This window comes from Camellia sinensis, chromosome 2, assembly GCF_055761805.1.
Source record: "Camellia sinensis isolate YWXY chromosome 2, ASM5576180v1, whole genome shotgun sequence".
In the NCBI taxonomy this organism is placed as follows: domain Eukaryota; kingdom Viridiplantae; phylum Streptophyta; class Magnoliopsida; order Ericales; family Theaceae; genus Camellia; species Camellia sinensis.
In genome coordinates this window covers 111,373,374-111,384,952 of record NC_138962.1, presented here as the reverse complement: position 1 = coordinate 111,384,952, position 11,579 = coordinate 111,373,374, and the positions used below count along the sequence as shown (strand labels likewise).

The window sequence follows — 11,579 nt, the reverse complement described above, 5'->3', positions numbered from 1 at the left end:
CTATCTTGTGCACTCGCATTTCAAAATGCGTCGCGCTGTTTTGTGCATTGCATTCCCTCGCGCGGTTTTGCGCATCTCATTGCATTTTGCATGTTTGTTCAATTCCATTACCTGCCTAGACCGCATGTTTTGCTTGCCTAGACCGCATGTTTTGCTTGCGTAGACCACATAATTGCTCAATTCCATTACCTGCGTAGACCACATGTTTTGCTTGCGTAGACCGCATGTTTGTTCGATTTCATTACCTGCGTAGACCGCATGTATTGCTTGCGTAGACCGCATAATTGTTCAATTTCATTACCTGCGTAGACCGCATGTTTTGCTTGCGTAGACCGCATAATTGTTCAATTTCGTTACCTGCGTAGACCGCATGTTTTGCTTGCGTAGACCGCATGATTGTTCAAAATTACATTACTTGCATAGACCGCGTGTATTACTTGCGTAGACCGCATGTTTTTCTCGCGTAGACCGCATGTTTTGCTTGCGTAGACCGCATATTTGTTCAATTTCATTACTTGCGTAGACCGCATGTTTTGCTTGCGTAGACCGCATGTTAATTACATTTCTTGCGTAGACCGCATGTTTTGCTTGCGTAGACCGCATAATTGTTCAATTTCATTACTTGCGTAGACCGCATGTTTTGCTTGCGTAGACCGCATATTTGTTCAATTTCATTACTTGCGTAGACCGCATGTATTACTTGCGTAGACCGCATAATTGTTCAATTCCATTACTTGCGTAGACCGCATGTATTGCTTGCGTAGACCGCATAATTGTTCAATTTCATTACTTGCGTAGACCGCATGTTTTGGCGTAGACCGCATGTTAATTACATTACTTGCGTAGACCGCATGATTGTTTAATTTCATTACTTGCGTAGACCGCATGTTTTGCTTGCGTAGACCGCATATTTGTTCAATTTCACTACCTGCGTAGACCGCATGTTTTAGCTTGCGTAGACCGCATGCTCATGATCAATTTCACTAATTGCGTAGACTGCATGCTCATGATCAATTTCGTTGCCTGCGTAGACCGCGTGCTCCACTTACATGTCTGTGCTTTCACAGCATTGTTGTGCTTCCCACTTGCTTTGCGTTGTCACGCATTTTCAAATACATTAATATGCATCGTACCTGTTGAGTTGTTTTCTTTGCAGGCACGATATTGTATGTACGGTTCATTTGATGCTGGTGCAACCAGACGAACCGCACAGGTATATCTACCACGGTCTAGGAGACCCTAAATCCTCTGAAGGTGCGAGTCCTTCGGTGTTTGTCGTGCCCGAACGACTTTCGATAAGTTGCATTGTCGTGTATCTTATAGCCGCGTGTTGTCGCGCATTCCAAGCAACATGCATTTAATACATCACTTGCATTTCAAAAAAAAACAAAAAACACATGCGTTGTCGCGCATCATCGTAAATAGTTGCATTGTCATGCATCATTAGAACATAGTGCATACTGCATTGTCATGCATGTTTGTAAATATCCATTCCATTGCATATAATGTATATTGCATTGTGGCTTTATGGCTTGCGCCTTTCCATGTTGAGCTTGGTCTGGTATGTGCCCATACTTCTCGTGTCAAAGCATAGTTCAGCGGACCGTTCTATGTTAGACGCGGCTTATACGTGTACATGCCCTTCCTAGGCAAGATTTGGTTTGGCCTATGTGCCATATCCATCGCATCGTTAGAATTTAGTTTCCATTGCATTGTAGATTGCATGCATTCATTGCATCACTTCCACCTATGGCTTGCGCCTTTCCATGTTGAGCTTGGTCTGGTATGTGCCCATACTTCTCGTGTCGAAGCATAGTTCAGTGGACCGTTCTATGTTAGACGTGGCTTGTATGTGTACATGCCTTTCTTAGGCAAGATTTGGTTTGGCCCGCGTGCCATATCCAGTGCCACCTCCCCAGTATATCCATATATATATATATATTGCATTGTAGTGTAATTTTTTGCATCCAGCATTAGGATCGTTGTCCTTTCTCCAGTGGGTCGTTCCCCCACTTGTGTCATCCCCCCCAATACTTGTTCTCGTGTCCGTCTACATTACTCATAGTTTAGTAGACCGTTCTATGGTAGACAGACTTGTTACCTCCATCAATCTTTTTGACATAGGCGTGGTTTCGAACCGCTCGCGATTGGATCATGTTTCAATTGCTTTGCATTTAGTTTGCATTGTTTCAATTACATTGCATCTTCATTTGCATTGTTTATGCATTGTTTTGTATATATTGCATATCATTTTGCACCCATTTTTTGCATTGTCATGCATGTTGCTAACAACATCGTACTTGTTGAGTTGTTTTCTTTACAGGCACGATATTGTATGTACGGTTCATTTGAGGCTGGTGCAACCAGACGAACCGCGCAGGTATTGTATCCTCCGAGTGAGACGTATTGAGAATTACATAATTCTCTTACATCCTTTCTGCATTTTAGTGTAGATTGGTGTATGCTAGCTTAAAACTGTCGCATGTTATGCTTCGTTACAGCTTTCTTTGCATGATCATAAGTTATGCTCGGCTTCGTGCATTGTCTTGCATTTTGCCCCTGCCTTCGGGCGCATATCTTGTTTGTCTTGCATGTTTGTCTAAGTCTTCGGCCTTGTCAAAAATGGGTCGTCTCTGGGCTTTGACATTCACTCCCGTCATTGTTATGACTTTCGAGTTCTGTCAAAGAGGGGCAACTATAGACACCCCATTTTTGACAGTCCTCAAGACTTGGACGTCACCATTGGAACACTTGGTGATTACCTTTATTTGTGTTCGTTTGGAGTTCCCGGAGGTCTTGGCTACGCGCCTTGCCTCAGGATCTCCGAACCTGACTGTTTAATGTCTGGTTTTGCACCAAACACTTGTGTTTTGCCTTGGAGGGGCAGGGAATGCCTTGTGAGGCATCCCCACACATCACCGGCCATGGCCAGAGGCCACCGGCTAGTGTTTTGATGCCATCGGCAATCTATATTGCCAATCAGCATTCTTTGTTGCCGGTCGGCACTCCCTTTTGCCAAAATGGCATTTTTGGGCAGCCGACTACTGTTCATCTGCTTTTGCAGATATTTTATTACAGCTGTCTTGCATTTGGCTCCCCTCCATACACGTGGGATCTCTCTCTTGAGAAGCTTGTCTTGTAAGCTTTACAAGACAAGAAGCTCTATAAGAGGAGCCCTTCTCTCCCTTGCTTAGGTTAGACACTTTAGAGATTTTAGACAGCCATATTAGGGTTTTGAGTTCTAGGGTTAGGATTGATACATTTCCTATCTCTATATCTCCCCCTTGTGTGTGTTTAAGTGTGTTTGTGTCTTACTATTGCACACAAACACATAGTGTTTCACCTTCCCTTAGCTACTGAGGTTCTAAGAGGTTTTTTGAAGTTTTGGAGCTGGTTTCAACCTAAAAGGGGCTGCTGGTCCACCATTGTTGAAGGGGTCTTCAAGGGTAAGAAACTAGTCTATTTATTTTCCATTTTTGCATTGTATTTTTACCTATCTTAAAATTGTTTTTGAGCTTGGTGTATAATACAAAAAAGTTCTGTTTTTAGGCCCTCTAAATAGTTTGTTTAGAGTGTTTTGTGGTTTGGAGGTGTTTGACCCCTCTTAAGCCTTGAAAGGTCCCATTTTGTGCTATTTTGAGTGAGCTCCGAGACCTTGATGTTTGGGCCTCCTCACCACTGAAATCTTGAGGGATTTCAGAGGTGAGGATGGTGCCTTGAGGTCCCAAGAAGGAGAGGGCCACCCCTTCTCCTTGTTGTCCTTGAAATGGACCTTTTTTGGCCTCTTGAGGGAGCATCTAGCTAAGCTTCATGTTGACCATGCCTTGGCTGTTTTTTGTGCCTATTATATCATAATATGCCTCTGTTTATTGTTGGTTTTGGTACACCATGCATGCTTAGCATATCTACCTTGTAATGCCATGTTTAGGCCTTAACATGTCTTAGGTTGTAAACCCTTGTTCTAACATGTTTTAGGCTTAGCCTTGTGAAGCTTCTATGCTTATTTTATCATGCTAGAGGTCTGTCCATAGTTGTTTGGGTCGGCCATGGCATGCATTGTATAGCCCCTTTGCATTTTTGGCTTGTTGGCCTTAAGTATGTGAGGGTATAGTATGCATTACTTGCTTTGATTTAATGGTTTGGCATCATTTATGGCATCATTTCAGTCCACTTAGCATGCTTATATGCTTGCATTTCATGGCCCTTTTGATGCTTCAAGAGTTGATGTTTCATGCTCCATGTTTATGCCATTGTGTATGCTTCTAGGATTAGGTTATTTAGATGCCATCTAAGTGGTTCTTGAGGCTTACTTTTGCATGATTCGGGACTGTTTTGATTCAATTTGGTCATTTGCTTCATGAGTCATATGGCCATGTTTTAGGTACTTGGGTTTGGTTACATGTATAGCTTGCATTGGTAGGTTAATTTGGCATCATTTCCTACGTGTTTTAAAGGCTTATAGTACATGTCATATGTCCATGATTACCCTCTTTCAAATGTGTTTGAGAGTTGTCCCATTTGTGCCTAAGTGTTGGCCCCTTTAACATGTGCATGCGTGTATGTGTTTAGTCCTTTATTTTGGTCACTTTGGCCACTGTTTTGGGCCTTATTAGAGCTGCCCAAACCATGTTTAAGTCCATCTCTTGGTTTGTTGCATGTACTCCTTGTATGTTGTAGCATATTGGTGAGTCGTTGAATAATTGAACTTGCATGATTGAATGAAATCACATGTTTGTTTACATGCTTAAACACCCACGTTATGCCTTGCGTATTTGTTGGTGGCATTATCTCATGCCTTGTATGCTTGTTTGCTTGTTTGCATAGTTTGTATGCCTAGTTTACATCACTCGCATTGCATTGCTATGTTGCATGCTAGCTCGCATGATTAGGATTGCATTGCATTGGCATGCATGCTCTACCTCTTGACCAAGTCATGATGGAGGTCGAGTCCCATTGGTTTGTTGGTTTGCATTGCATTTGACATCAAAGTGTGCACACTTGGTCTTTTGGGGCCATCACGCATGGAAATGCGCGATTGATGGTCCGAGAATCAAGGAGCATGTCCCTTTGAGTCACTAACATGATAAGGGACATGATTGGTGCATATATGCCTTGAATTGCATTGCCATGCTCTACCTTGCTCTCTGTTGCTGTCAATTGCAGATTCTGCAAGAGCTTTCTGTCGACCGGCAGTGCTAAGTGCTGACCGGCAATCCTCTCTCTGCCGATAGCTTCACCAATGGCCGGTGATCACATACCACTGCCGGTGAGCATTCTACCCAGCCGATGGCATTCCCTAGTGTCTAGAGAAGCAATCTTGAGGTTTTGGCAGCCTCCAGAGGAGTAAAGACAGGAAAACAGAGGCAGCCTATGCATGGCGGTGCACTTCCGAGCAAGACCCGAGCACACATTGCATTGGGCTCTCTTCCCGAGGCGGTTTACTGTTTTTCCTAGCTTAGTTAGTTTGTTAACTAATTAGGTAATTTGTAATATTTAATTAGCTTGTAGGTTAATTATCTGTATTATTCTTTTGGTCCCTCCGAGCGAGGACGAATCTGTAATAAGTGTGGGTGAGTGTGTGAATGTCTTCCAACCCCCACTTCTTTCTTCCCTTTATTTACCTGCTTATGATGGTAGATTAGGGCATGTTTAAATTAGCATACCTTATGCTATGCATGCGTGCATTCATACATTTGTCCCGCATGCACCAGGCTCGGTACATCACGCTAACTGCATTTGTATTTCAATTCCAAATTGAATACGTGCATTAATTGGTTGCATTTCACATGCCATGTTTAGGTTAGCCGAGCCTACTCTAATTGCATCTTGCATGTGTTGCATTAGTCAACTTAACATGAACTAGGATCACGCATGTTTGCTAACTGGTTTATTGTTTTGGCACGGAGTACGATGTAAGTATTTATGCTTTAGCATACCGCATGCGTGTGAATGCTATTATGACAGCATGTTTACCATGTGGCTAGATGCTTATGTGATAAACTGTTTGAATGCCTGTGGGTGAAGGTTGGGTTGCTTGAGTTGGAAACATTCGTTGAAATCCGAGTTTTAGCCTACTTGCGAGTAGCAAATTCCAAAACATTTTTCCGAGACAAACGGATATGCAATGTTTATTTCCAAATTAAGCAATCTAGTCTATACTTGTTTGTTGTGCGCATAACATAGTAACGCTAGGCTAATAATTGGTTTAAGAACACATAATGTTTTCAAAAACGGATATCACGATTAGTAGAGGCCGATCTTCGGATCAGGCGAGAGGGGGTGCTCATAGCTGACCTTTCCCAATCGTACCCTAGCTCCCGAGCCGAGACAACTCCGGTGATGACGGACATGTGGCCTTCGGCACCGAGTAAGGGTTTCCTAAATTCCCCCATAAAAAATATTTAGGTGGCGACTCTGTATCTGGCAAAGCAGTCCATGTTTGGCACAGCAGTCCATGTTTGACACTTCTTTTCAAAAATCCGTTTCTCAAAACGATTTGCCGGATTTGGACTCTTTGGTTCAGATTAAGAACCGTGACACAAATCGAGTGCGAGCTGTAGTGACCCCTTTAATGAACAGAACGGGACTCACCCTCCCGGGGCGTTCGGGGACGCCTACACATTCCAATATCTAACAATCCCAAATTGCATTCAAATATCCAACAATACTAAACATAAGAATCCAAACATAATAATTCCAAAATATATTCAATATTTAACAAAATAACCTATAAAACGAAACAAAGAAAAATAAAATATACGACTACAATGTCGAACGACAAACTCTTGTATCTTTAATGACCATGTCATCACCCAAACCACGACATCACCAACCTGCCAATAAAAAGACAAAAACATGAGTACTTTATCAATGCCTTAACTTCATAAATAATATAGAAATATAGTTAAAATTAATTGAATTAGCTAAACTTATTCATTTTTAAGTGTCAAGTTCATACGCGCAAATTTGAGATTAATTTTGAAACTACGAGTCTTGTGCTTATTCCATGAGTTTTTACAAGTCATTTTTTCCCTAATAACCAATTCCTGGGCATTTTCATAGCTATTACACAAAATTTTCCTTCAAATGTCCAAATGTTCAAAAAATACAAGGTTGAGCTTAATTTTGAAACTAGGATTCTCATGCTTGTTCTGTGAGTTTCTATAAGTTACTTATGTCCTTACTAAGGTGTTTGAACCAATTCTTGGGTATTTCTATAGCTAATTTACAATTTTGCCCTCTGGATGCTAATTTTGAAGACTAAGTGTTAAAAAATATACAAATTTGAGTTTAATTTTCTAATGGGGAATCCTATGATTGTTCCACGAGTTGCAACATTTTAATCCTTACTATGTTGTTCGTATTGATTCCTGGTTATTTTTGTGGCTATTTTATGATTTTTCCCTTCAAATGCCTATTTTCAAGCATAAATGCTCAAAAAGATGTTTCAGCTCAATTTGAAAGCTAAGAGTCCCATGCTTGTTCTGTGAGTTACAATAGGTTACTTTTATGCTTGCTAAGGTGTTTGTACTGATTTCTAGGCATTTTGTGGCGATTTCATGATTTTTCCCTCTAAATGCCAATTTCTAAGTTTAAGTGTTTAACAAATGTAAGTTTGAGCTTAATTTTAAAATGGGGAATCTTGTATTGTTCGAAGTTTGTACAAGTTAGTTTTATCTTCACTAAAGTTTTTGTATTATTCTGGCTGTTGCATCATTTTCCCCTCCAAATGCTTACTTTCAAGACCAAGTGTTCAAAAAATGCAAGTTTGAGCTTCATTTTAAAACCAAGAGCCATGTTCTTACTTCATGAGTTTCTAAAAGTTACTTTCATCCTTACTAAGATGTTCATATTGATTCCCAAGTATTTCCATGGCTATTTCACAATTATGCCCTGAAAACGCCTATTTTCAAGCTTAAGGTGCTTAAGACCTTAAACCCTACTGCCTCTGTTTCAGTGTCAAGTTAAAAGCACCAAACAATACTTGAGACCTAAACCAACAACATCAAACTTGCTATATAAGCACCCCAAATTAGCACCCAAAGACAACAACCAAACCAACTCATTTAATTGTAGGTTGTTGACACATGTTATTCAAGTTAAATAAAATACATTAGGTTAATTAGGTATTAAATTTACCTCTATTTCAACTAAAAGAAGTTTCATCCTCCCTTGCACCTGATGCGTCCTACCCAATACTGTGGCTTGGAACTAACCCCAGAATGCTGGCTAGATCTATCCCTCTTTTTTGTAGCCAACATCTGCATAACACCTAGCATTGCGCTGATGCTTCAAGCCTAGTCAACTAATAGTTGTTGCTGGTCAACTACCTAATAATTTTACATTTCGCATTGCATATATAACAGTTAAACAAAAATAAATTAATGAATGGTGGCATCAATTCCTTTGTGACATTTGGACCACGATTAAATATGTAAGCTTAAAAAATAACAGAAAAGATTCATGATAAAATAATATATTTATAGTAATAATAATAGTTGATGTGGACGTTATTTTCCTGTATATATGAGTAGATCGTTTCTATATAAATTGTTTTAGAGCAACTCCAACATTCCTGAATTTTACCTTAAAGTGGGGCTAAAAAGATATTTTTCTATTTTACAGAGTCTCTTTTTCAACTAGTTTCTCCCAAATACTCTATTTTTTTTTTCTATTCTATTTAAATATTCTTTTTTTACCTTTTTAAATTTTAAGTGTGCAAATTGTTTTATTCATCATCCAACTCAATGTAGCAGATCATTTTTCTATATCCAAAACCTACAAACCATTCGCAATTTAAACTATGAGCATTTAAACTACGTTAGTAAAGTTCACTACAACTATTTCAACTGATATTCCAAAAATAGTCTAAAACATTGTGCAGTCTAGTGCCACCTCTAAAAATGCACTATATAAATTGGGTTTGAAGCAACAAATATATGAAAGAACACATTTCATAAAATATGGAAATAGAAAAAAGAAAAAAGAGCTGTTAAAAAATCTTGAGTTGTTTGTTGCCTTCATCATTTGGAGTTGTTTGGTGAAGAGGCCAATAAGAGTAGTTGAATAAAACTAGTTTTATATTTTCGGGGGTTCTACATTATTGACCATTAGAAGTTACTCTTCTTGAAAGTATATAAATATGTACTCTAGACTAAAGCTCAAGGTTTAAGCTTTACATTCTCCTAAATTATATTTTCATAAGTATCATATATACATATATATGTACAAGACAATTACAGACATGTAAAATTTATAAGCACATACAAATAACGTTAATTTTGTAGCTCAACTCAAATCCCAAACAGGTTAGAACCATTTACTTACTTGTGCATCAGAAAGTGCAGGACCAATAATGTCATTTCGAGTAATTGAGGTGGCAGGCATTGGAACAGATTGCTCTTTGAAAGCATATGAAGCAACAAGATCAAGATTTGATAATTGTAGAGTTGATTCTATAATCTTCACAATACATGCAAGTGTATTATCAATCTGCATTTGTATAGCTTTCATAAATAAAATTTAGGACAGAAGAACAAAAAAGATTGATAAATATTGTCAGAGACATTGATTGGTTACATCGATTTGACACCAAAAGTTTTCATCTAGCTCATAATATTTTGGAGTCTAAGAAACATACCAGTGAATCAGTTATAAAGTCTGTCTCTTCCATGAAACGCTAACACTTTCCATCTTCATTGCATACTCTTTCACACTATCAACTTGTTCATATACTGACATCAAGTCCTACTTCGCACGTTGGCACTTTTTTTCACAAGCTCCTAACAAGCAGAAAACAGTTGCTCTGTAATTGCAATAGGTGTTTCAAGCTTAAGCTTCATTCTTTCAATTCATGTACTTGTTGACCCATCTAAAAATCTATACAAAAATATTTCAAATTCATTGAAACTACGGGTTCTCCAATGAGGATTAGTCATAGATAGTTCTTCAATCTCTTTCTGAACATGGTAGGTGTAACTCGACTTTCCGCGCTCCTTTCGAAAGGCTAATAGCCCTACAGTTCGGACTCTTGCGGTTTTGAATCTGATCTCACAAGTGCAATGTGAAATAGATAAACATTAAAGAGTCCAAATCTGACAATTCTTTTTGGAAAATCGATTGTTTGAATCAAATACCAAAAATGGACTGCTTTTCCAGATTGCAGAGTCGCCACCTAAATATTTTTGAGAAATTTAGGAAACCCGAGACTCGTGTTAAAGGCCATTAGTCCGTCATCACCAAAGTTGTTTTGGCTCGGGAACTTAGGTATGAGAGGGGAAGGTCATGAATTGAGCACCCCACTCGCCCAATTAAAGATCAGCCTCTACTAATCATGATGTGATTTTTATTTACATTATATATTCTTATTCCGATTTATTAACTATATTACTATGTGATGTGCACACAAGGTATAGACTAATATTTGCAAGAATTGGAACATTTGATTTCATGTTTTGTTTCGAAATTGTTTTGTAAATTTTGCCATTTGAAAAAGTGGGATAAAACGGACATTTAATCAAACCATCCCAATTCAAGCAACTAGTCTTCAACCACATGCATTCAAATAGTTATATCATTTAAGCAATTAGCCTCATGGGAGTATGCTTTGACATGGAAACAACCACATTCATGCAATATGCTAAAGCAAGTAAATGCTCACCTAGTACTTCTAGCCAAAAAAGGTGAAAGAGTTAGAAAAATACATGATCCTAATTAATGCAATATGACTAATGCAACGCATACATTATGTATTTTAGAGGCTCGGCTATAAGCATGACATATGATTCCATTCAAGACATGTGAGAGAGCACATATTCAAGTAATGAATTTGAACATTGATATTGGGTTAGCATGATGAGCTGAGCCTTGGATGCATGCAAGACAATGGATGCAAAACATGGAGTATGCTAATTTGAAAAATGATATCCTATACTAACCATCATAAGCAAGTAAGTAAAAAGAAGAAAGACGTGGGTTTGGAAGACATACAGCTTATTACAACATTGTCCTCGTGCAAGAGGGTGCGAATCAAAGTTCGAAAGTCCGAATCAAACTAATTATTACAAAATTGAATAAATAAATTAAAGTATTAACTAGCTAACCATTCTATTACAACAAGGATAACCATGATAAGTAAACTAGCTATTTAAGCTAACTAGCTATAACAATTACAAATAAATAATAATAATAAATTAATTAATTACAACACTAATAATTAAATTAATTACAACAATGCACAATATTTATGCAACAACTCTCACTAATAAAATAGTTGAGTTTGAAAGTACGTATTGCTTTTTCTAGAGAATTTAGACTGTCATTCTCTCCCCAAAAAGAAAAAGTTAGAAAAGAAACAATAAGATTCTTAAGAAAAAATCTATCTAGGAGTGTCTCTATGTCGCATTCAAATATCAAGTAGATTGGTAGAATCAATAGTTTAGAGCAAAATCTCTTGAGGAAAGAATAAATAATGATGTTTAATGCTTGTCTCTACGTCACATTGAAATATCAAATAATACCAAATGAATATTTTAGAACAAAATCAGACAAGGAACAATTAAGAAAGTTTAATTTGTCCT

General features: G+C 38.3%; 1 long non-coding RNA gene across 1 annotated transcript; it reads right to left on the bottom strand.

The window, feature by feature from the left end:
• Positions 1–7,707: 7,707 nt before the first annotated feature.
• On the bottom strand, positions 7,708–9,769 carry LOC145820277 (uncharacterized). The gene is made up of 3 exons (XR_014361533.1): positions 9,641–9,769; positions 9,328–9,492; positions 7,708–8,305 (listed from the first exon to the last, which is right to left on the bottom strand). It is a non-coding gene; the product is annotated as an uncharacterized LOC145820277 (long non-coding RNA).
• Positions 9,770–11,579: the final 1,810 nt, after the last annotated feature.